General features: G+C 39.4%; 1 long non-coding RNA gene across 1 annotated transcript in view; it reads right to left on the reverse strand.

Moving 5' to 3' along the window:
* Positions 1-243: 243 nt before the first annotated feature.
* The window catches only part of LOC122462561, a 71254-nt gene continuing 44261 nt past the window's right edge, over positions 244-27236 (reverse strand). The window contains exons 2-4 of the long non-coding RNA XR_006285190.1: positions 7670-7912; positions 4554-4632; positions 244-3808 (exon numbers count right to left, since the gene is read on the reverse strand). This is a non-coding gene — a long non-coding RNA (uncharacterized LOC122462561). The remainder of the gene's footprint in view (positions 3809-4553; positions 4633-7669; positions 7913-27236) is intronic.

A 27236-nucleotide genomic window follows, 5' to 3' on the forward strand; every position in this document is an offset into this window, starting at 1 on the left:
GTTGTATGTTGTATAATTAGATTTCACCAACTCAGTAACAAAAGCACAGTAATGGCCTTACCATAGAGTCAAAGACAGTCCCCTTGGGCATTCCAGTTTATCTTGCCACCCAGGCAAGCTAGACTATGTGATAGAATCTCAATAATATTCAGATTACTCCCAGTCCCAAAGAAGTAGTCACTTATCCCAGGTCAGTTGTACTCAGATCTCAAACCAAAGACAACACCTGTAGCCAATCCTATAATAAACTAACTAAAGATTTATTAACTAAGAAAAGAAATGAAAGTTATTGACAAGGTTAAAACAGGAAACATACACACACAAATGAGTTACAGACTTAGAGTTAAAGCTCTCTATGCCCTTTAGAGCTGACTCATGCCAAGCAGCATGGGGATCTCTTGCATATGTTTAGGAATCTTTGCACCTCAGAGTCCAGACAGCATAAAGATCCCAGTTTCTTCTTGTCAGGGATTTTTATCCCCTTCACCCCAGAATCCAAGCAGATGGGATGAGTTAATGTGCAAGCCTATGCTTCCTGGAGGGAGTGAGGAATGCAATCAACCAGATCACTGTCCTTTGATGCTACACAATGCTTCATTTGCCTTTGTTTGACTTGTGTGCAAGTTGAGCACTTTAATTAATGCTTCCTTTCCTGTTTGGTGAGTTACACAATTACAGAGGTTTACAATGCAAACACTTAATATAACTTTATACCATGGGATACAGATATTATAAGTAGGATAAAACATGCAGCCTTTTACAAGCATTCCATAAAATCGAAACACATTGTTATAACCCTAATATCTATTATAACTACACGAACCCACAGGTAAGTCAGACTGGTTTCCAGCTGTGCATTTGTCAGTGTTCAGTTCCCTGGGCCTTGGCATGAGCTGGCACCAGGTGTGCCAATGTCATACCCCCTCTGCCTTCTTTTCTCAAGACTACACATGCCCAGTTTTTTAAACCTCTCCACATAGGTCAGGTTTTCTAAACCTTTTATCAGGTTTGCTGCTCTCCTCTTCGTACACATCTTCCAGAACTGGACACGGTACTCCCGTGGAGGCCTCACCAGTGCCAAGTTGAGCAGAATTATTCTCTCACCTGTCTTACATATGACACCCCAGAATTATATGAGTCTTTTACCAGTTGCATCACCTTGTTTACAGTTGTCACCTTGCTAGCTTGCAACAGGTTAGTGACCAGCCTGAGTACTTATTAAAGCCTGATTTGGGCATTTTTATTCACCTTGGGCTGGGTTGTGAAGCCTTTACTCACTTACACAAGTAGTCTCAATGGAGTAAATGGGACTAATCATGCAACTAACCACCCGACAACAGGAAGTAAGGAGTTCACAAGCTAGTCCATTGGGTGGTACCTTACTAAGTGAGTAGTCGGTCCCATTTGAATGGAAATGGGATTCTTCACGTAGTAAGGTATTATTTAGTGTGTGAATAAATGTGGCAGAGTTGGACCCAAAACCCTGATCCTCAGCTGATGTAAATCAGTGTAGCTCCATGAAAACGATGGACCTACATCAATTTATGCCATCTGAGGATCAGATGCTAACTCTGTATTTCCAATATGGCCCAATTAACTCCTTTTCTTCAAACCCTATGTGGGAACTGCAGAACTCACAATGCTTACTGGATGGTTTATAAGTTATTAGGCAACACAGAAAGTACTTCCTCTGGTGTGTGAGGGCCAGGAATAGATCAGCTTGATTGCTTACTTCAGAAGAACATGCTCTATGCACTCTTGAAGCTGTCGCCTGATACATATAAGAATGCTGCCTTCATCTCTTTTGCTCTTGATGTCTCTACACTTGGGCCTTGGACAAGCATGCTGGAGTTTGATGTGCCAGGGTAAGACAGATTAGTCTCAGTCACTGAATGATGGAGTTTCTTCTAATGTCACTGTAATTACATAGTTCTGCACTCTAATCTAATCACTAGTTAAATCAGTCCTTTATACTATTTGATCAGAACCTCAGTATTACAAATAACAAACCTCTGAGACTTTGATAGTTTTCAGCAACTATGATGATAATTCAGTCATTGACCATGATGCAATCACTGCAATTTTGTGTAGTCTTTCTTTAAAAAATGCAGTAGCATTGCTTTCCGTTTTTGTGATGTCATTAAGAAGAATTTTTGTACCTCATGCCTTGGTAGACAAGTAGAAGAGGAACTACTTTGCAACTACTTTGCTTTCAAACACATTCACTTCTAAGCGTACACATATAGGGGCTGATTTCCAAAGGTCTGTGCAAGGGGAGGGCATGCAGCTGGTTTGCCTACAAAATCCTGAACATGTGCATGCAAATCCTGTTGCTACACATGCAAATAGGCTGTTAATGCATGGAAGCATGTGATTTACAGATCAAAACAATTGTCTTCATATCTGAGATTTTGCAGGTGAAGTCAGTGTTACACAGTGGAGGCAGGACCAAAGCACTGCTTGGGGTCCCTCACTTTTGGGGGACCTCAGACAGTCCCAGCAACTCATGATTAGATTGTCTATGCTGAAGGAGGATATCCCCAAAGCAGAAGGTCTCAGGTGGGGAAAGTTAAGCCATGAGTGCCAAGACTGCTGAAAGGCTCTAGAAGGCAATTCATGGTGTGATTTCTTCCTACTCATACTTTGGCACCTTCTCTTGTTTGTTTGCAGACTTCTGAAAATCTGGCCCTTAATCAATATTATTATATTTAGCATTCTATTTAATATTTGTTTTGCAGCAGTGCATGCCCAAAGGTCCAGCTGAGATCAGGGCCCATTGTGCTAGATGCTGTGCAAACAGTGAGAGATTCCCTGTCCCAAAGAGTTTACAAAATAGTATTTCTGTACAAGATTTTTCTACTGAGTTATAGCTGAGAAGACAATTTCTCTTTAAAAGAAAAAAACATATTCCAGAATGAGATTAAAGGTGTAAAAGCCCAGGAAAGTGCCACAGTTGTAAAGGGTTACTAAACCATGGGATGATTCTACTCAGATATGTTTATGAAAATGAAAAAATGATATTCTGTGATATGCAAATTGGGATGATATGCTCCTTGGTGGTCACATGGATAACTCAACGTGCCTGATGTCTTGATGAAAGTGATGGTATAACATTTGATTACATGAATAGAGGACACTGTGCTATCAGTGGTTTGGAAGAGAACTATGACAACAAGAAAAGACTTGGGTGTTGAACATAACCTTGTGTTGTATGTTCAATGCTCTCATATAATGAAAGAGAAACAGATGCAGGATTTTTTGTTTCTGTTGTACACAATAAACTTGATAGATCATTGAAACAAATACATTGAAAAAAGACAACTTGCCTAATACCGAAGGAAATTTTGTATTGTATGCAAAGTAACCCATGTTAATGAATGCCAATTTCATGAAAGTTACACGTTGCTTGTTGCATGATTTTGCTCATATTAATGTATTAGCTTTACAGAGATTGTAAACATAACATAATAGAGTCTTAGAATCAGTAATAGTGCTATCAGTAATATATGTTATTGCTGGTAAAAGTCCATTGTCAAAATGAAACCATTGTGGTCAATGCAAAGGGTATCAATAACAGAACAAGGTGTGAGAGTGCACCTTATCTTAGATTTTAGCTATTATTTTTCAGTATACTCTTGTTTGTTTTCAGCTTTGCATAATTAATTAGAAACTCTAGTTCATGTAGAAGAAGAGGTATGTCCAACTGTTTCTCACAGATGTCAGTTGAAACCAGCTATCACATTAACACCATATGACAATTACAGTTTCGTAAATCATCCCTTGACCTGGTTTGCTTCTGAATGAGTTTCTGTCAAAAGAAAAATGTTTATCTTAATACATACACTCCCCAGCCACTTTTATCCATTGACTTCATTGGGAGTTTAGTCTCTTCCCAAAATAATAATAATTTTAAAAAAGAATTTGGTTACATTCTACATTGTCATTAATAGTGGACATATTTAAAGCCCCAGTTCAGCAAGTTACTTAAGCACATGCTGGATATCGGTAGGTCAACTAACATGCTTAAAATTAAGCATATGCTTAAGTACCTTGCTGAAACAGGGTCAAACTTCCCATTACGCCACAGAGAGGGTGTGAAGAATTACATCTTTCTCAGTATGACTTCCTTCTTTCTATCACACAACCCCATTTTCCTAAAAAAAGGAGATTTTTGCTAATTAAGCAGGAGGCGCTTTTATAAAACCTGTTACATTTCTCCTAAATCTAAAAGTAATTAAAAGTAGTGGGCTTATTAATGAAGAGGTCATTATCTGTCCCCATTGCCTCACTTCTAGTTTAAATAAGAGGTTGGGCTGTGGTGGAGAGCCTAGCATGTCAAAACAGGCAATTTACTGCTTTAGAAAAATACTCCAATTCACATATAAATCTCACATCACATGGTTTAAAGGTAACCTGCAAATGAAGAAGAAAAAAAATGTGTCCCTGGCCTTTTTTGCATCCTCATGGGGTAGAAAGAAAACTGAAAGGCTTGAGAGTTGCGGGGATTTTGTTTTCCTTTGTTTTTCAGAGGGTTTTTTTCTGCTTGTTTTTACCTCAGAAATATCGAGAACATGAATTCTTTGCTTCTCTGGTTTTGCTGGATGGTTCCTTTGTCTCTAGAGGAGAAGAGAACTGGAAATTTCACAACAAAAGATTAGAATACTGCAATTGAGAGGTAAACATTCAAATATCATGTCAGCCTCCCCTCTTCCCCTTCCCCCCCAAAAAGTCACAAGATTGTGTTAAAAAACATGAGGTTAAAAATACATTTAAGGTTCTTTTATTTGCCTTTTGGTTTTGATCCTTCATGGTACAGTGGGAAAGGAGTGTCACATTTTCATGCTTTTCTCCACAAGCATGAAAGCTAAAAACTTACTTAAAAAAGAAAAAAGCTGCAATTCTCAAATATTCACATAACTCCAGGAACAGGGGTTTTAAGAATAACTCGAAGTGTCATAGCCCTCACAATATAATCACAATAGTTGGCAACATTGTAATTGTTTGTGAGAACTTTGATCTAAATACAGGTTAACCAAAACCAACAAAAAACAAACAAAAAATACCACAACAAAAGAAAGGGTTTGAAATAGGGCTGTCGATTAATTGTAGTTAACTCATGCAATTAACTCAAAAAAATTAATCATGATTAATTGCAGTTTTAATCGCACTGTTAAACAATAGAATACCAATTGAAATTTATTAAATATTTTGGATGACTTTTTACATTTTCAAATATATTGATTTCAGTTACAACACAGAATACAAAGTGTATTCTGCTCACTTTATATTAAATTTTTTTTACAAATATTTGCAGGGTAAAAATAATAATAAACAAAAGAAACAGTATTTTTCAGTTCACCTTATACAAGTACTCTAGTGCAATCTCTTTATTGTGAAAGTGAAACTTACAAATGTAAATTTTTTTGTTACATAACTGCACTCAAAAAACAAAACAATGCAAAACCTTAGCGCCTACAAGTCCACTCAGTCCTACTTCTCGTTCAGCCAATCGTTAAGACAAACAAGTTTGTTTACATTTATGCTGCCCACTTCGTATTTATAATGTCACCAGAAAATGAGAACAGACATTCACATGGGACTTTTCTAGTCAGCATTGCAAGGTATCTACATGCCTCATATACTAAACGTTCATATGCCCCTTCATGCTTCAGCCACCATTCCAGAGGACATGCTTCCATGCTGATGACGCTTGTTAAAAAAAAATGCTTTAATTAAATTTGTGACTGAACTCCTTGAGGAAGAATAGTATATCTCTTGTTCTGTTTTACTCGCATTCTGCCATATATTTCATGTTATAGCAGTCTCGGATGATGACCCAGCACATGTTGTTCATTTTAAGAACACTTTCACTGCAGATTTGACAAAATGCAAAGAAGGTACCAATGTGAGATTTCTAAAGATAGCAACAGCACTTGACCCTAGGTTTAAGAATCTGAAGTGCCTTCCAAAATCTGAGAGGGATGAGGTGTGGATTCAATCAGAAGTCTTAAAAGAGCAACACTCCGATGCACAAACTACAGAACCCAAACCACCAAAAAAGAAAACCAACCTTCTGCTGGTGGCATCTGACTCAGATGATTAAATGAACATGCGTCAGTCCGCTCTGCTTTGGATTGTTATCGAGCAGAACCCATCATCAGCATGGATGCATGTCCCCTGGAATGGTGGTTGAAGCATCAAGGGACATATGAATCTTTAGCACATCTGGCATGTAAATATCTTGAGATGCCAGCTACAACAATGCCATGAGAATGCCTGTTCTCGCTTTCAGGTGACATTGTGAACAAGAATCAGGCAGCATTATCTCCTGCAAATCTAAACAAACTTGTTTGTCTGAGCGATTGGCTGAACAAGAAAAGGACTGAGTGGACTTGTAGGCTCTAAAGTTTTACATTGTTTTATTTTTGTATGCAGTTATTTTTTGTACGTAATTCTACTTTTGTAAGTTCAACTTTCATGATAAAGAGCTTGCATTACAGTACTTGTATTAGGTGAATTGAAAAATACTATTTCTTTTGTTGTTTACAGTGCAAATATTTGTAATCAAAAATAAATATCAAGTGAGCACTGTACACTTCATATTCTGCATTATAATTGAAATCAATATATTTGAAAATGTGGAAAAATCCAAAAATATTTAAATAAATGGTATTCTATTAATGTTTAACAGTGTGATTAATCGCACCATTAATCGCGATTAGTTTTTTTAATCGCTTGACAGCCCTAGTGTGAAATAATCTGACCAAAATATCTCTTCCATCTCAATTGCTCATGTTTCAGAATCTTGGGGTGCTGTAACACCATTAGTTCTGCAGTCCGACAAACAACCCACCAGCAAAAATAAGTCCTCGTATCTCTAAGGTTAAATAAATAGGCATATTCATACTCAATTACCAGATATGAGACATAATCAAAAGATTTTGGCAAACAGGTTAGACAGGTCACAACAGATACAATATTATTACAAAGGCAGAAGACTTTTATTGAATTTAGAAAACAAAGACTCTGTTAGAAACTGGCAAAAGAGTTGCTGTCCAGAAAAAGCTATCGTGAATAAAAAAAAAAGTCACTTTGTTCACATTCAGTGATCACAGAAAAGTGGTAAGATTTTATGAAATAATTGTAGATAGCTACTAAAGGTAACTGAGAATGTGAGTGAGATAAACAAGCAAGCATAGAAGAGTGAAGTGAGCACAGATGCATCAGGAAAACACAAACTTTGTGGATTGAGCCTGTTTCGTACAATATAAAAAGACTGATGAGACTGTTAAAGATATGGAGACACCTAATGACATTTTACATTACAGTAGATCCAAAAAACTGTTGGCATGTCCATGAATACTGATTGAAACCTGTTGGCACTGTAGTAACAATACAAACAACATTGTACACGTTAGAATTTGTTCAATCGGGGAATTTAAAAAAACACAATTAAAAGTGGAGATATGCTGGAGAGGGCTACTCTTCAGCAGGATGCTCGAGGTGCCACACATCCTTCAGGGCACTGTGCAGTGTCACACCACCCATTGATTCATGCATGGAGAGACAGGGACCAGGTGCAGAAACTGAGAGAATAAAACCAGTAGCCTCACTACTGTGTTCCCTTTATAAGTTATTTCTTTCATTAATTAAGGACAAGATTACATACCTGAGCAAGGTACTAAGGAGCTGCAGGCATCCTCTTGCTCCTCTGCATCATGGGATAGAGTGCAGCAGCACAAACAACCTCCACAGGGCCTCTCCCACGTAGATAGGATGGATAGGCAGAAGTAGGGAGGGAACACCTGCACAGCAGCCCCACAGTCACACACCCTGGCCAGAAAGGCTGAGCTGGCCCACAGGAAAGTAATCGGCACCACGTAAAGGGCTGACACGGATTAACTCCCCTCTCCTGGCCCAGAGAAACAAGGTAGGGAAGTCAAGTACCAAACAGTAAGTATGAGTCACAATTTGGTCCCTGTTCTTCTCCTGGGGCAGTACAACTTCATGCTCCCCCTTTCTCAGGACTAGCGGTAACTCTACAATCTAGCTCTACATAAATATTATCTAAAGCATGCTGCATTCATCACTGAAATACCCATTGGAAGGTAACAGAGAATGCAGAAAACAGGCAGGAAAACAAATCAGAATTGGAGCTGGGGGGGAGGGTGGGGAAACTGGAGGAGGGGATGCAGAGACAAAAAGGGAGTGGGGCATATGGGAGGCAGAGTTAATAATTACATTAAATGCTAGGGACAGAAGACAGGGTCACTGAGGGTTGTATGAAAAAGTGAAAGGGAGGGGAGAGGAAAATGGTGTTATGTCCTTTCCTTTCACTGGATGACAAGTCATCTCAAATTTTAGTTTGAGGGAACAACCATGCTGTTGTCCCCTTCTCCCGGCACCTACAAATCTGCACCCTCCGGCTCCCAAAGAGCACCGCCTCCTCTCCCACTCTCCCTGGTCCTGTGCAGATTTCAGAAGAGGGAGGAAGCACAGAACTGACCAAGCTGGACAGCTTCTTCCCCTCTTGCAGGTGGCCCTATGAGCAGGGGGCATTGGAAGTAGCTCTGCCCATCCATTTCCCTGCTGTGATCCTCCCTGAAACCGTTCACAGTGTGAGTGGGGGAAGGAACTAGAGAGAGACAGAAAAGCCAGGCTATGAGTGGGTGGATGTAGCCATAAGAGCCTTTGGCACAGCTAATGTAGAATGGGACAGAGGGCAGCTAGGGAGAAGATCCAATGAAAAGAGCCAACAGGTGAATGAGAATAGAGGGAACAAATTACACAGGGGCTTTTGGCCCTGAATGGGAGGGGCAATGTAAGGGCAGGGGATGGGGATGGGGATCAGGAGAACAGAGAACCTGGGAAGGGCTTCCAATGTTGGGGAAAGTGAAGTGCTGGGAAAAGAGGTTTTCTGCATGGGAGGCGATTGAAGTAGAAGGGGAAAGAGAAGGAAAAGTGCAAATGTTAAACTGAGGGAGGAAACTGAATGGCAAAGGGATAGTTTCTTGAAAGAAACAAAAGCTGGAAAAAGTTAGAAAAGTCTGAAAGAAAAAAGTGACATTAAAAAAAGAAAAATGAGAGTGGAAACAGATATTTTAAAAGAAACCAAGAAAAGCTTCCCTTAGATAAAGAGCAAATGAGAAGAAAACATGGAGAATAAGAAGGAAGCCACATAAGAGAGTTAACTTTTTTTATCTGAAGGTCATACAGATTTGCCCTGATATTATATTCACTTTCTGCCAGCTTTGTAGCAGACACGGGTAAAGGGGTAACTGGGTGAAACGGAATGGCCTGTGTCATACGGGAGATCGGACTAGATGATCTAATGGTCTCTTCTGGCCTTAAACTCTATGAATCTATGAAAAGTCCATTGAGTTTAAGCTTAACATAAACATTTTACATTCATATTTGCAATTCTGAATTGGACTTTGTTAGTTTTCTAAGTCAAAAGGCAGTAATGATGGCATTTGTGGTATGAAGCAAACCAGCAAAGGGTGCTTTTTACATACACCAATGATCTATTAGCTGCATGCTTAACTTCACCCATTTGAGTTCTCTCATTGACCTCCGTAGAGCTACTCAGGAGCTTTAAGTTCTTTGCTGAACTGGAGCCATCACTTCTGAAAAAATTTAAATAAATAGAATTGGGACAATTCATGAATGGAAAAAGGAAGTGAAATTCAAATGTTCTTCATTATAGATGAGTTACTCAGCTCTGGATCAGATGCCTGATGTAGACAGTTAAGTCTTAGACTAGCGATGGGCAACCTGCAGCCCGTGGGCCACATGCGGCCTGTCAGGGTAACCCGCTCGTGGGCCGCAAAACAGTTTGTTTACACTGACCATCCTTAGGCACGGCCGCCCACAGCTCCCAGTGGCTGCAGTTCACCATTCCCGGCCACTGGGGGCTGCGGGTGGCTGTACTTGCAGACGGTCAATGTAAACAAACTATCTTGCGGCCCTCCAGTGGATTACGCTGACGGGCCGCAAGTTGCCCACCACTGTCTTAGACTGTCTACAAGATTTAAGTCTTTGGATTCTTCTGCTGAGGTTTTGACTCATTCACTTATACCAAGGTTAAATATGGTCCACTTTCTAATACATTTGATTTTCCTTCAAATATATTAGAATATAGGTATTATAAATAAAAATATTGGAAATTAAATATCCGAGAGAAAGTATATTCTTCCATATATTTGCACTTTGAGTATGGTACATTTTATCACACAAATTCATATATATTTATATCATGTATAATCTTTTCTTTTCATGAAAACTGTTTCTGAAGCAGAGGCGTGTTAAAGAATCATTGAAGGGTTAACTGAACATTGAATCTCACAGTGGTATTTTCTGTTTCATTCGTGTCTCTTACTTAACTTTGGGCTTGTCTACACTTACTGCGGATCCACACTGTAGCAATCGATCCACCAGGGGTCGATTTAGCAGGTCCAGTGAAGACCCACTAAATAGACAGTTGATCACTCGCCCGTCAACTCTGATACGCCACTGGAACGAGAAGCATAAGATAAGTCGACGTGAGAGTTTCTCCTGTTGAACGAGCACGGTGTAGACACAGCAATAAGTTGACCTAAGGCACATCAACTCCAGCTACGTTATTCACATAGCTGGAGTTGCATAACTTAGGTTGACTTAACCCCTCAGTGTAAACCTGCCCTTTGAGCTCTGCATTCGTCAGACAGAAACCAGAGGGATGTTGATTTAATTGCTGATTGTAATCCTGACATCATACACTTTCAGCAATATTATTAGGTAGTTTTAAGGAAAGGAGATACTAAGGGTATGTCTACACAACTCCTGGGTCAACAGATTCACGCTCACAGGCTTTGGGCTAGTGCACTAAAAATAGTTGTGTAGACATTCCTTTGATGTTCCAGCTTGGGCTGTGGAAACTCCCTCCCCCTCCCCCAAAGCTTCAGAGTCTGAGCTGCAATATCCACATTGGTATTTTTTAGCATACTAGCACAAGTCTGATGACCCTGGCTGCAAGATTCGTTCCCAGCAGCTGTGTAGACATACCCAAAGGGGCAAATTTAGATGCATGTGCCCAGTCCTCATTGACTGAAATGAAAAACATGCATCCAAGTACAGAATTTAGCCCCAAATTTGAAGTTCTAGTTTTAAAGTAGTAAACTTATTTCATAAGCATTGCATTTATCTGAATTTTATGAGTCCAGTTCTTCTCTCAGTTAAATGTATTTAACTGGGGTATTAAGCACCTTTTGGCATTGGCTTAGACACTCAACTCAGTAAATGATACAGGGCAAACATTTATCGACTTCATCTCCAGACATTTTGCTTAAAATATACAAAATTAATGAGAGGGAACATTTTTATTCAGAGCCACGATCCACTTTCTTCCAGTAGGAGGGAAACAAAACTGGAATGTGATTGATATCCTTCTGACTCATTGGTCTTTGTGACTGACTTAGAGAGCTCTGGAAATCAGACAAGAAACAGCAGAATACAACAGCATATGTCTCACCATTTTGTGTTTTCAGTGTGGAAACATGCTTGGTAAAATCTAAAGATACAAGCCCCAATTCTCCTTTTATTGACACAAATGTAAACTAAGTAATTCTATTGCTGTCTATTGATTCATTTGCAATGAGCTAGTAAAAACTAAACTGATGATTCAGCTAAGTAACGTTAGATTACCTCCTAGCTATACCCAAGCAGGATAAGATTTCACACACTGTATTCAGGCTAAACCTTCCATTGACTTCAATGCGGGTTTTTAGCTAGTATGAGGAGTAAGGGATTGGGCCCAGTAGGTAGTCTGAACTCCTTAATATGATGCTCAAACCCCACATTTGGACACATATCACAAAGGTGAGTGGAGCAGGCATTAATCTGTCAGTATGAGATTGTTTGTGTCATTTTGATATCCTATTAAGGAATGCATGTTTGATTATTGGGCTCCCTGTGTTTTCTAAAACTAGTGTGTATCCAGTTCATTCTTGGAGTAAAGTGAGTGGGTTTACACCATGGATGAGTACAATCCTGTTTTCTTTTTTTTTTTGAAAGCTGGCTAAAAGAAAATGAATGAAGTTCCCTAAGTAGAGCTCAATCCTGTTCCCATTGGAATCAATGGCAAGACCTCCACTGACTACATGGATGGGGGGCAGGATTGGGATCATAGTTTGACCCTTCAGCCTGATGATGCAGCGCTGTTCATTGGAAACACAGAAAGAGCAAACTCTTTTTTTCTTGCTTTCAGACCTTTTGCACAGTTAACTTTAAGGGGAAATAATTATAAAAGGGCTACATGTTTACTTTTAAACACAGCATTTTTCCACTCTGCCCCAAGTCTGACATTTTAATGACCTGCAGTGCCTTGGGTTTTACTGGCAGCATACACTGAAGGGGTATTTTATGTACAATTTAATATTTGCACAACACTCCTCCATGTTTTGTCACTCTTTTATGCTGTGCAAAATGTCTTTTAAGTTATTATTTCTTTTAATTACTTACTAATTTGAAGGCATTTTGCAATCATCTTAAAATGCTGTTATGTTTACCATTGCTAAGCTTTTTTTAATTTAAGAAGAGCAAGCAAAGTAAAGACTGCATGTATTTTCACTCAAATTACTATCCTAAATGACTCCATGGGGGGTTTCTTATAGGGGTCACTGAAAGGCAGAATGGAATGTTTTTACTTCTTCGCTTTGTCACAGAAATTAGGTTACAAGGGCTATAAATGCAGGTAATACTTTTTATTGCTAGATTTTCCTCTGTAATGAATATAACATTTCTTCTTCTCATATAATGATACCCAACAAATGCCTTAGTACTTAGCATGTTTACTCTTAGCTTTAACAAGGGTCTAAAGTAATTCCTCTTTAAAAGTCTGGCAAGAAGTCCAAAGGCAAAAAATAAAGCTTGTATGTCAGGATCAGCTGCTGGAAGTGGGAGATCAAGGGAGAACACTATCTGATCCCACACCAGTACGTCCAGCCAGCTCATCGATAACAATAACCTTTGAGTAGGCAAAGTACCAAAAGGTAATGTCTAAAACCAGAGGAGAGGAGAGAAGTCATCAGCCCAAATTATAGAGGCCGGAAAATCAAGGCACAGTGAAATGCAAAATACAGAATTGGCCACTTATTTTTCTACTATAAAACACATTGCTCTATGCCAATCTGCCAGAATCCACATTTACATGATTCACCAGTTCCAAAAAAACTTAGTCTCACTACTGCTTTGGGAATTGGGCCACATTGTTAAACTAGGAGAAGCAGCTCCACGTTGGTGAGGCTACACTCTTTAACAGCTGATCCATCGAGCATGCTACAGTTATTCAGTATTACTAGACTCCCAGGGCTAGCTCTTTAGGGGATTACACCTCTTTCCCTGCTTTGCTCTTCAAGAGAGCATTAATATTCTCTGAAATGCGTCCACTCCTCTGTAGCTCTGTAAGGCCAATCTACTTTGATCTTAGTCTCAGAAATAGAATGATGAGGGATAAGAGTTCAAAGTATAAGAAGAAACTCAATATGCAAAGAATGTACCACATCTTAATAAGTAATGAGAATTCCCTCCATTTGTTGCTGTTGTAAGGAAAAATAGTTTAATATCTTTATGGGATTAGGGCTCCATGGTACTTTGCTAATGAGTGGCCAGAGCTATTAAGGTTTTCCTTATGTCTCCAGATACACTGGTAAGCAAACATCTATAAATAATGACATGACTAAGGCTGACTATTAAGATTTTTGATTTTATTAATGTGGCTAACATGTTGAATGATTTTGGTTGTGGACCCAACAGAGCAAATAAACAACACAGAATTTCAGTCTTTTCCTTACAGGCAACTTGAGGATTAAGGAAATTTCTTGTAATGAATGGGCTGTTTCTGGACAAAGTTTATCACAAATAACCCTAGATTGTAAAGTCTTTTGCTATTCAAGCTGCTCTGGATGGACAGGGCAGTTGGGAAATTGACAGTGTGGATAAAATTCTTTGTTTCTTACTGGATTGCCTAGCACTGTAGAGATGTCATTCACATAAACCCTCAGCCTGCACAGTAATGACAAACACCAGCAAATTCAGCTTTCATAATTGTATTTGAGCAAGATTAGCATACACCATTCTGTTCAAGTTTTAGTTTTTAGGTTAGCTGCCATTCATATTAATCAGCTTTGTCTTTTCCAGTGCTGCCTTTTCTGTGTAAGAGCAATGGGTGAATGCCAATGTTTAATAACCCCCTTACATCTACTAATTCCTTTTCTAGCAATTGTGTGGATTTAAAAAAAAAAAAAAAGCTGGCAAATTAAATTTGTACAATTGGAACAAAACAATGGGAAAAACGAATGTTGCCTGTCTTTAAAATGCTAGCAAATCTTCTGCTATACCTCACATTTTTCTTTTTTTATTTATTTTTCAAAGTCCCACTAGACAACACCATTTTGTTAGAGCTGCTCTAATGATAAATAATACTATGAAGAAGGAATGTTAGAAGAAAGGGATGAGGTGAATACTTTGACATTTGGGGGCCGATTCTTTTCTAACTGATGACGGCAGAAGTTTTGTCCCATCCTTGTTTTTAATCACTGATAAACAATTTTTAAAACCAGGATCCACTTCTGCATGGATGGAGCCAACTAAAAATCAACAGTTTTCCAATTTCTTTGCTATACCAAGTGATAGACATTTTCATTTCATTTTCAAAAAGATGTTTGAGAAATATAATTGATGTGAATGACAGAATCAGAGCATGAAAGATTTGTCAGTCAAAACAATGCCACCCCATAAACTGCCCTTAACAGCTCTTTTCTCTTCTCTGATTGGAGAAGAGAGTTGCTTAAATTAATTTATGGGGCAGCATCTGTTTGACAGGCACATGTGTGATGGGTTTCTGAACACATTGAGTCTGTTTTTAAATGTTCTCTCCTAAAAAGATTTTGGATTTATTTTTAACTTTAACCTTATAAAAATGTAATTGCGCAAAAAATTCTTACACCAAAGAAACACTTTTATTTAAATCCCAGTTTCAAAGGAATTTAGCTATAACCTGGATTTTAATTTTCTTAAGGATTTTACTAATGCCTGGGGAAGGGAAAAATCTGGTACATTTCAGCATATTAAATACCAGTTTGTGTCAAAGCAGTCATTACATTTCTAATTCACCTGATTACAGTACAGTGATATGGCATGGGGTACCACTAGATGTTTGGTATCTTTAGCTAAGCTAACATTAGAATAGGACTTCTATATTTCCATTACTGGGATATGCTACAGTAAAAGCAACCTAAATATTGTTGGATTTTGAAACTGCTTAATTATCCTGTCGGTGGTACAACATTATTCAATTTTACATTACAATTCTTTTCCTGAAGACCTAACTTAGATTCAAATAAACTGTTCGTTTTTGGCAACCTAAAAGAAATGGAGTCCTTGTAAAAATCAGACTTTGGAGTGAGGAAGTTGGCGATTTTTTTCATTAGTTTCATAGGGCTCATTGTTCCTATTTGGGAAACTTTATAGCTGCAATCACCTACGGCTAGAATCTGATTTTTACTGAGGAGCCATAATAATTATACTAAGTACTTTCTATTTGTCACTGATAAACAGCAATCCTTGAACGTCATGTAAGGAAAGTAGAAACTTTTATATTGTGGTTTAGTTTCCAAGACTTCATGGTTTGACTTCTCAGGGAGAGGTATACGCTTTTCATTTTAAAAAAAGACCCCTAGGTTTTGCATGTAAGCAAATCACAGATTATTAGACATATTCATGGAAACGAGCATAACAAATATGGAAGGATAGATGACCATGAGAAATGGATCTTTCACAAAGTGGCAATTCCTTAAATAAAGTATTTTGCTAAGAAACTTAAATATGACTTACTGGGAACTGAAGGTTGGCAAGTTTAACTAAAAAACAAACCAAAACCTTTCAGTTCAGTTGTGGATTAGCAATTAATGCTCTGAAATCCACAGGCTATGAGTATCTGTGCTGTTATAACCCTAAAAAAGGAACTATACATTTTGTGTTTTTCAAAGGAAGATCTTAATCATCTCTTTGTGAACTACGAAACCCCTTGTTAAAAGTGTGGGCCCAATTCTTCCTCAAAGGAGTAGTCCATTGGACTAAATTCTGTGATCTTTAGTTAAGAAAAACTCACATTGAAGGCAAGAGGAGTTTTGCTTAAGGACCGCAGAATTTGGGCCACTGTCTTTAACAGCTCACGTGAATAAGACACAGTTGCATAAGTGTTTGCAGGCTTGGTCCTTTAGTATGTTTTCCATCTTCATTCCTATTAGCTGTCTTTAATTACCCAATCTAAATAAGGTGAGCAGCGCTTCCCTGTTGTCTCTTCCATTTCAACTACAGCACTGTCAGCAAAGAGGTTAGGTTAATTTCTATTTTTTAAAAAGTTTTATTAAGAAATCACGGTGACTAGGGGTCCAGTAGAAAGCTATTAATCTACACATGATGTAAGTATTAGTTCTTTAATAGGATACATATTCAATATCCTTAAGTAAGCTACTAAGAACCCAAACTGAAAATACTTTCCGTTAACGTGAGCTCAATAGCAGCACAAATTTGAATTGTTTTACTGTTGTGTTAAATGTGTCCTAGTAACTGTGTTCACATTGGGAAACTACAGTTATACAAATACTGGAATTCTCAGTATTTTTTTGGCACAGGATGCAAGATCCTGGAATTGGAAGTGAAGGAAAAATAATGAAATGTTCCCCCAAAATGCTTATTTGCAAACATGGCAAATATAGCAATAACTGCTGGATAGTTCAGCTAACCTCTGTATCTAACCTGGGATTGTTGCCAAATTGATAACTGTTCCAATACGTCTCAAATGCTCCAACTTTTCATCCAGATTTTTTCTTGTTCTCCAGTTGGGTCTATTCTTGACAGAGAGTTGAAATTTAATACTCAGGACCTAATAATCTGAGCTTTTTAAAAACAAAAAACAAAAAAACCACCAAAACCTACTTATGAGATAATTTTGATTTATGAGGTTCCAGGGCAATTTCCAACTTGGCATAACTCTGTTAATATCAGAGAAGTTATATATCAGGAGGTTAATTTGGCCCCCTATGGTCTGTTCCACACACACACACAAATGGCAAAGGTTTAACAATTTAGCTAAACTCATGCGACTGTGTGTGTGGACATTCTTACATCACTTTAAATTTCTCTTACCTGAGGAGCAAGCTAAGCCAGGTTAAAACTAATAGGAGAGTCCACACACACATTTGGGGCAGTTTAACTAAGGCATGGTCTACACTACCAATTTATGTCAGTATTACTACGTCACTTAGGAGTATGGCAAATCCACACCTTTGAATGATGTAGTTATGCCGACCTATCCTCCAGTATAGACAGTGATATGTTGCTGGGAGGGCTTCTCCACCACCTCCTGGGGAGGTGAAGTACCAATGCTGATGGGAGAAGCTCTCCTGTCAGGGTGGATAGCGTCTTCACAAAACGGTAGAGCGGCGCATTTGCACTGGTGCCATTGCAGCGCTGTAAGTGTAGACATGACCTAAATCAGTTCTTTATCACATCTGTTGTTTAACTGGTTTTGTTTGTAGACCAGCATTATGACTTTATTTACTGCTCTTCAATGGCTGTCTTTTGACTTCAGTCCTTCCGAGTCATATGTGCCAGTACAATCCCTAGAGTTGTCCACTGTAGCTGTTAATATAAAACCAGAAGTAAAATAATTTGAAAAGGTGTTGCATCGACTTCAACCTGACCTTTCTCTCTTTTCTTCACCTGCCCTTACTCCCGCCCATCTGACCTCCCTGCCTCCCATCTAGCCAGGGAAAACCTTGCTGCCTATACATATTATTACCCATGGCAGACCTGCAGAACTCCAGGAGCTTCCAAAAAAACCATTTGGCAGATGGGCTCACCAAGTTGTTGTAAATATATCAATCAATCAGTAAATTGGTTAGTCCCAATTAGTCAAGCACAAAGGCCTCTGGGCTTGCCTGTTTAAAGTTAATAAAGAATATTGAAGGCTGGAAGACAGAGAAAATAGTTGTTCCTCATAATAAAAATTACAGTATTCTTGTCTTGCTAGTCCAAGAGAAGGGCAGCTAAAGCCAGTCATTCATTTTTTAAGTGATCAGTTATGGAAGGGACAGAAATGAAGTGTAGGAAATAAGCAGCTGCCAAGTGAGGAAGATGGTCTTGTGGTTAAGGCACTGAGGGGATGTGGAGTCAGATCCTGACTCTGCCATCGCCCTCTGTTGCTTGATTGCGCTATGCCTCAATTTCTCAGCTGTAGAATGGGGATAACAGTAGTGGCCTATCTCACGGAGAGGAGTGGGATGATTATATTAATCAATGTTTATGTGGTGCTAAGATATTGTAGTGATGAGCACCATAGAAAAGCCTATGCGTAAAGAAAAACTTTGTGGGATCAAGAGTTCCTCTTTATAGAACTGTTTGCTGCTGTAACTGCAATTCATCTTGCAAAAATCCTTGTCTAACCAGCATATCAGTTGTCATAATGCAGCAAGTAACATAGTAAAAAGAAAGTATAGAAGGTAAAACTTTATACAAGATCAGGTAGATTGAGTTAAAACTGTTATGGGTGAGCACTGTTGGATTCAGATTTTTGTGTATGTCACAAAGAGGAAATATTTAAAGAAGCTGGAGTTTAACAGCTTATCTCTTTTCTTTGAGGGGAAATAGAATTAGAACCTGCTTGTGTTTGGCCAGGGCTTTAGAATACTTTTTATTATTAGAATTACAAATTAGGCCTCTGGGCACTAACTAGAATATTATGAAAAACATAACTAACAAAGCTAAACATGGCCTAAAATCTATTACTGTGAGGAGTACCAAAATACTGCCCCTCCACTCCTAAATGGGTCCACTGGCACTAATATTATACCTCCAAAACTGACTTAGTACTTGAACCAGAGCCACTACTCTTGGTTTCCATCTGCAGCTGGCAACTCAGGCTATGTTGGCTGAATGTTGACTAGCACAGGTGGTAGATCTCTCCTGCTGCAAATTTGCTCGTTCTCATTAGCTGTATAATAAACTCTGAGCCTTTCAGCAGTGGTGAAGTAGGAGGGAGAATAATGGAACTTTTCTTTTGTTGTTCAACAGTATCAATGGTTTCCTCGAGTTGGCATGCAGCAATTGTACCAAGCAGGGTTCCCGGAGCAGCAAACGTGGTACCATGTTCCACCAGACACCAGCTCTGGTTTGTTTGACAATACACAAACTGGAAGACCTGTTAGGCTCCATTGAAATCAATAGAACTTTGGCCACTGACTTCAGTGGAGCCAGGATTTCAGTTGTAATGTGAACAAACCAGAGAATCATAGAAATGTAGGATTGGAAGAGACCTCGTTAAGTCATCTAGTCCAGTCCCCTGCACTGAGGCAGGACTAAGTATGATCAGTTTTCTTTCTGGTTTCCACTTTTTTGGTACACTTGAGTCTCATGAACTAAAGCTATAACTTGGTAAGGGCTTCCATTAGATAATAGATACTTCTATAAAAATAATGAGGAGTCTGGTGGCACCTTAAAGACTAACAGATTCATTTGGGCATAAGCTTTCATGGGTAAAAAACTCACTTCTTCAGATGCATCAGAAGTGGTTTTTTTACCCACGAAAGCTTATGCCCAAATAAATCTGTTAGTCTTTAAGGGTATGTCTATACTACCCACCGGATCAGCGGGCAGTGATTGATCCAGCGGGGATCGATTTATCGCGTCTAGTCTAGATGTGATAAATCAACCCCCGAGTGCTCTCCCGTCAACTCCTGTACTCCAGCGCCACGAGACACGCAGGCAGAGTCGACGGGGGTGCAGCAGCAGTCGACTCACTGTAGTGAAGACACCATAGTGAGTAGGTCTAAGTACATCGACTTTAGCTACATTATTCACGTAGCTGAAGTTGCGTAATTTAGATCGATCCCCTCCCTCCCCCCGCCCCCCAGTGTAGACCAGGCCTAAGGTGCCACCAGACTCCTCGTTGTTTTTGTGGATAACATGACTAACATGGCTACCCCTCAGATAATTCTATGTCGGTTCAAATATTTATCTGTAATTGGATGAGTATGAACCAAAGCAATTATCCAAACTACAGGGGACAACACTGCAGGGCAGGCTAAAAGTTAAAGCAAAAGTGTGATGCTTCAGGAATAGGTAACAGAAATTAGGCTAAATGAGACTGAGAGGCACTGCGAAGTCAGCGGGCATTTAGCCAGGGTAAGCAATCCTGAATATTGCCCTTCAAAGTGAAGCAAAACTGTTTACCAAAAACGAATCAGCCAACTGTTCAAGATTCTAAATTAATAACATAATTTCTGTGGCAACTTTATGAATTAATATATTTCAAAATATTAATATTAAGTTCAAAATATTAAGTTTCTCCTTTACTTGATTCAGAGCCCAGAAGACCCAATCCTGCAAGCCCTTACTCGTATGAATAGACCAGAGCACAGTTTTCATTATATATCCTTCTCCTCCATTATTTAAAATCCATTTTTATTTCTAGCTTCTCCGCTATCTAAAAAGATGGGTCAATTCTTATAGTTCGTTGCCTAGTGCTTATCATGGTTAAGGGTTTCTCGAGGTGCCCTGGCTTTCCAGGCCTAGAATTAATGTTTATCCTGTGTTTAAAAAAATATATGGACCAGCTCCCCAGCTGGTGTTATTCTATTTATTTTAATGGAGCAATGCCGATTTACATCAGCTGGAACCCAATCCTTTGCACTGACAAAAATAAGAGCATTTAGGGCTGTGAAATTAGTCCCTACTTCTTTAGGCTGGAGGGAAGTTATTTCATAAGCACAGGTTGTAAAATTCCATGGGCCTAATTCTTTCACACCAGTGTAACTCCGTTGAGGACTGAACTAAACCCATTTAATGTGAATTTTGAAACACTGCTTTGTTGTGCTCTGTTGTTTTGTGTGTGACTACCTGTGTGTCATACGATGCTAAAAGTGAATACGATATGGCAAAGCCCTAGTTCATCTCCCTGCCACTGCAAGATTATGCCTTATTGTCCATGTATCTGGGTTCTTTCCAGCTTAGTTTTAAATATACCAAACAGCAGTGCCTCCATCCTCACTTTGTGGGGCACAGCTTTAGCTCCTCTGGTCCTCAGGCTAATGGGGGCTGGGCAACAGGGTGATAGAAGGGATGCACACTCCCTCTGAGTGCTATGCAAGGAGAGAGCTCCACTGCAGAAATGTGGGCCAGGGACAGCGCTGTTAGGGGTGTGCAGCCATCCCTTCGAGGTGTTCTGTAGCTGCCTGTCTGTTCACCCAGGGAACCCCCTGGCTCCTCCTCCTCATCCCACATCGTTTAGGTGGGGCAAATTCATGGGCTCCTGGGCTGAGAAGGGCAGATATGGGGGCTGCATATTTGTGTGAAGGCTTTGTAGCCATATTAAAGGAGTGTTACCTCCTCAGGATCCAGAAATGTCTCTGAAGGCCAGACTGTTCATCTCCCTTAAGCTCCATGCCAAATCCAGGGGCCCACGATTTGACCTTATCTGTGTGGGTGCTAATGATTCACGCATAGGATCCTGTACACATCTAAAGCATAAGATTATCAGAAAATGTAATCAGTTGTTTTTCTGTCTCTCAGCGACAATATTAAGTACGGAAAGTGCATTGCATTATTTCCTTGAGGACAGGGATGTACCATGCAAGTGATGCTTTTGGTGTGTGGTGTCATGGTGAGAGAAACCATGATTCCATGTGCCATAAGTAGGTCTTTATTCCATAAACATTAACTATGCCATTGAAAACTGCCCTAGGGCATTTTGATGTGCACACAGTAGCGTTTTCTTTTTTTCAGTATTTAGTTGATCAGGCATCACAACAGGGTATTCTTCTCTTTTGGCCATGCCCTTTTTAGCTTGTTCATCTAATTTGCATGGGATGGGGGAAAAGGCTTTATGGAAAAATAAACTACAGAAGTCAACTCTTTTCTTGGTGTGGCGGTGGTGTGTCCATTCTGCAGGCTTTGTTAGTAAAATCAGCCAAAAAGCTATTTACGAGGTGTACCTATGGATTTTACAGAGCACATGTTGCTAAAACATTTTCTGTAAAGCTGGTGAAATCCTAGTTTTTTTCTTTATCCAAACATGACACTTTGTGTGAAGAAGAAAATATATGTAGGTATGATAGGTTATCACTGGACATGGCGTTGGAAATTAACAACATTAATTTTTAGAGGCTTTACCTAAGAATGGTTTCATTATTACATTTTCAGTTGAATTTCATATGCTTTGTTTTTTCATTTTCTTTAAGAACACCATGATGGGGCATTCACCCCCACACTCACCTGGAAAGGGTTAATGTGGCTCAGAAGGGGTTAAGTAACCCGATAGGCCACACCTGGAGAAGAGTTAGGTTGATAGGCATGCACTGATTGAGGATGGAGTCAGCTAGGCAGTAGCAGGCAGGGCTGGTATAAGCCTAGGACATCAAAGCAGAAGGAAGCTGCACTGTGGAAGTCTGCAGTCGCTCTCTGGCTTAGAGAGAGAGAAGGGAGAAAATGCAGGGGGAGAGTAGAAGCCCTGGGATTGTCACCCTGAAGGAGGGTTTACCCAGAAGGATGATGGAGCAGAAGCCAGATAGAGGTGGGGAAGGAAAAACCTCAGAGAAACAGCAGCAAGGTATGGGATGGTGCCAACCTTAGTTACTGATTCAAGGGTCCCTGAGCTTGAACCCAGAGTAGAGGGCGGACCTGGGCTCCTCTACCAGCCACTGGGGAAGAGGCACTGCCTTGAACTGGAGGACTGCTGGAAACCATACCCAGTCAGCGAATCAGTGAGCTTTGATACCATGGAAGGGAAAAACTATAGTGACCTGGCCGGAGGGTCAAGCCACGAAGAGGAAGCATCCCAAGTCTTGAAGAGGAAGCCCTGCAACTTCTGGAGCATGAGAAGGGCCACAGAGCAAATGAGAGACGAGAAGGGGCATCAGACCCAGGTGGAGCTATTCCCCAGACACAGGCACAAGGAGGCGCCCCCATGGTGAGTAGAGGACCCCATTACAAACACTTAGAACACAGTATGTTACCGAATTTCAAACCTTGTAAAGAAGAAATGACAGTTTCATGATGTCATTCACGCTTTAAGGCTTTGCTAGATCAGGGCCTTTGCATCTAAAATGTTAACACTTCCAAAGCTGATACTTCTGTGTGTTACTCATGGATTTGTGAAGTGGCTGGAGCAATTTGATGAATCGTGAAAAGAGTATTGTTGAATCCTAACAGCACACGGGTGGAATCCAAAAACATCTGGCCTGAATTTATCCAACTATGATGGCTTGTGACTGCATGGCTACATGACTACTACTGAGAATTGCAGTGCACACCTACGTGCTGCACTGTAACTGCCCATTTGGATGATGCTGGCATGAATTAAAAGGTACCTAGTTCATGTTAACATGGTCCATGTTAACGTTGTCCTCTTCAGACAGAGCTAGATACCTTTTAGTTTGCACCAGCAATGTCCAAAATTGATTGCATGCTGCAGTTCACACCCCCGTAGTCCACACTGTGGCGTAGTGTAGACATAGCCTAAGATCACTGTGTTTAGGTTTCTTCGTGTTTGATATCCCTTCTATTTTGGTATGAGTATTAGAGCTAGGCCCAAACCAATATCCAGATCTTCTGGGAAGTTCAGATCCAAAGCTCAATCCAAAGGTTGGGTCAGCATATGTTGTTACCAGATCTTGAGCAGGATTTCTCCATTGATGGTTGATAAACTGCTGATATTTTTTTCATGAAAAATAGTTTAGAGTCAAGACACTTAGTTAGAATCATAGAATGATAGGACAGAAAAGGACCTCCAGAGGTCATCTAGTCCAGTCCTCTGAACTCATGGCAGGACTAAGTATTATCTAGACCATCCCTGACAGGTGTTTGTCCAACCTGCTTTTAAAAATCTCCAATGATGGAGATTCCACAACCTCCCTAGGCAATTTATTCCAGTGCTTAACCACTCTGATAGTTAGGAAGTTTTTCCTAATGTCCAATTTAAATAGCCCTTGCTGCAATTTAATCCCATTGCTTCTTGTCCTATCCTCAGAGGTTAAGGAGAACAATTTTTCTCTCTCCTCATTTTAATTACCTTTTATGTACTTGAAAACTGTTATGTCCCCTCTCTGTCTTCTCTTCTCCAGACTAAACAAAACAATTCTTTCAATCTTCCCTCACAGGTCATGTTTTCTAGACCTTTAATCATTTTTGTTGCTCTTCCCTGGATTTTCTCCAATTTGTCCACATCTTTCCTGAAATGTGGCACCCAGAACTGGACACAATACTCCAGATGAGGCCTAATGAGTGCAGAGTAGAGCAGAAGAATTACTTCTCGTGTCTTACTTACAACACTCCTGCTAATACATCTCAGAATGAAGTTTGCTTTTTTTGCAACAGCGTTACACTGTTGACTGATATTTAGCTCATGATCCTATGACCCCCAGATCCCTTTCTGCAGTACTCCTTAATAGGCAGTCATTTCCCATTTTATATGTGTGCAACTGATTGTTCCTTCAAGTGGAGTACTTTGCTTTTGTCCTTATTGAATTTCATCCTATTTACTTCAGAGCATTTCTCCAGTTTGTCCAGATCATTTTGAATTTTAATCCTATCCTCCAAAGCACTTGCAACCCTTCCCAGCTTGATATCTTTAATTTTTAATTTCAGTAGGGCATGCTACATAAAAGCTTACAATGGCATGACAAGGCACTTTTCTATTCTATAGCAGATTCTGTAACAGGCTAAACCAAAACTCAGGATTCAAACTACCTGAATTTTGAGGAAGTTTGAATCTAGATTCAGATCCAAACCTTTGGGCTTGAGCCTAGCTTGAGAAAGTTATATTTTTGTTAAACAAATTCTTGTATCTATTATAAGCTATCTTAATGAATGTTATGCTTTGGAAAAATAAACAAAAAATAGCATAAAAATAAAGGAGAAAACCTAGGATCTAGAGAGGGGTTTTTAAAGAATAAATTAAAAGCTTTTGATACTAGTGTCATGGTCTTTTCAGTTGTCTTTAATTACCATTCGTCACAGTGCTGTTCATTTACAGACCAATCCAATGCCTACTGAAGTCAATAGCCGTCGTTCCCCTGACTTCAATGAACACTGAATCAGACTTATTTAAAAAAAAAGAAGAAATCATAGGTCACAAAAATTTAATAGATTGTGCAAAAAAAAAAAAAAGTAAGTTATCTGGGGAATAGATTGTGCCTTCCTTTATGTTTGTACAGCACCTCACACATGCATGCTATCACAAATGAACAGCAACAAAATAAAAGGATATCTTCACTGGCAGCTTTCATAAGAAATGTGTCAGAGGTGGCGATTTTGTTTAGTGGCAGATTTTTGTCTCTCTAAAGAGCTATATATCACCATTTGTGGAGCACAACAGAAGTCTGTTAAGATAGGTGCCTGCCACAAATTTTGAAAATCCTATATTTTATTTGCCTTTCCTCTGTCTTTTCAAAGAATCCATACTTTGGTATCAGCCTTCCTTTGTTCTGATTAAGTTGTAATCATCCAAAACCAGATTCTGAAGCTCCCCCTCCTCCCTCTCCTTTCCCCACAGTGCCTGTGTTTGTTTTATACCCAGATGTGACATTGTACACTGGTGCAATCGAAAAAGGCTACAATGATCAATTGAGGGCCCAATCAAAGCCTAACAGATAGGCAGCCATTCGTCGCTGTTTGATATAAAAGGTGTTTTATTTCTCATCACTTTTTTGTCACTGAAAGAATGCTTCCTACGTGCGGATTAATTAAAGTGTAAACATTAAATATTGATTGATGCATTATCAGCATGGAGCAGTTGCCTCCACTCAGATTGATTCCTGCAGTGATTTATTGTCATATTTGTGGAGTCATTTCACTTGATAACAAAGAGAAATAGGCTGCTACCTCTGCCTTTCTGGCTCGGCTTCCTTCTTTAGCTCAATGCTTCCTCTTACTCTTCTAGTGACTTATTCTAGTTCAAAGAACTAAAACATCTCCATATTACTTTTGAGAAAAGAGTTTTGGGCTTTACAGTTTATCTAGATATTTACTTAGCCAAATTGTTCAGTGCTGAGGATCTCCTTTCTTGAACTGAACATTTATGGTTAATGCTTTCATTTAGTATATTACAAAAATAGTCTTAATGACCCTGGGTTTCAGACAAAACTTTGCAAATACAAGTTCAAATGATCTTAGTTTAACTAGCTGCCAACTTGGCAGAAAGGTGGACTTTCAACAGAGTAACATTGTTTAGGCTGGTTTTATGGCTAAATTATCCAATTAGTCACTCTGAATGGGAGCACAGGCTCACAATAGCAGATCAATTTGAAGAATTCTGTGGTTTTACTCTCATTTTCTTTTGGGCAAGTGCATAAAAGAGAGGCCTTCAAAAATGACTTCATACTTCAAATTCTGTGCAGTAGTTAAGATAAAGACTGAATCTCTGGAATGGGAGCTGAATGTTTGGGTTGGAAGATCCTTTTTTCATTTGATTTGCATTGGTCTGACGATTGGATGTAGATTCAAACAAGCTAGATGACTGAATAGCTTTCCTCTCCCCCCCTCCCCTTAAATTCTCATGTTCTTATTCTATGTGTTCATCTGTATCAGAAACTGGCTATTCCATAGCCTGGCTCATTGTCAGATCCACTGCAAACAGCAGGCCCTGTCAAAAGGGAGCTGTAGTTCCCGTGTCATATCCTAGTTCAGTAATGCAAGATTACTGTATCTCTTCTTTCTGTGTTTTCCCCAGGAGGACTGCCAATCAGCACATGTACAGCCAGAGACTGACTCTTCTGGCTGCGTGGACAGTTCCTGACCCAATCAGCTTAAAAAAAACAAAACCAACACTTATTTGTGGAATCATTTTGTTCTACATGAATAAAACGTATTGTATGGTGGCTAGCATTCAGAGAATTGGATTAGTCAAAACCTGCTGAAATCAGACTCATGGATGGGAAAAAACAAAACAAACTGTAATAGGAAACTGGTGATCTTCACTCAGCCCAGCAGTGAAACATTAACCTTTAGTCAGAACAGCAACAAAAACTAAGCGGGTGAATAGAAAATAATTCCACTTCCAGAGCAAAGGGGAATCATAAGAGTGGTTCCTTAATCAAACAGCAGCAATGCCAAACTGACTTTCTAAGAATTATGCACCATTTCTCTGAAAAGCTGCTGCAAAAAGTACACAGAACTTCATTTAAAATAGGGGATGGGTTCGT

Source organism: Chelonia mydas, chromosome 12 (genome assembly GCF_015237465.2).
Source record: "Chelonia mydas isolate rCheMyd1 chromosome 12, rCheMyd1.pri.v2, whole genome shotgun sequence".
Classification (NCBI taxonomy): domain Eukaryota; kingdom Metazoa; phylum Chordata; order Testudines; family Cheloniidae; genus Chelonia; species Chelonia mydas.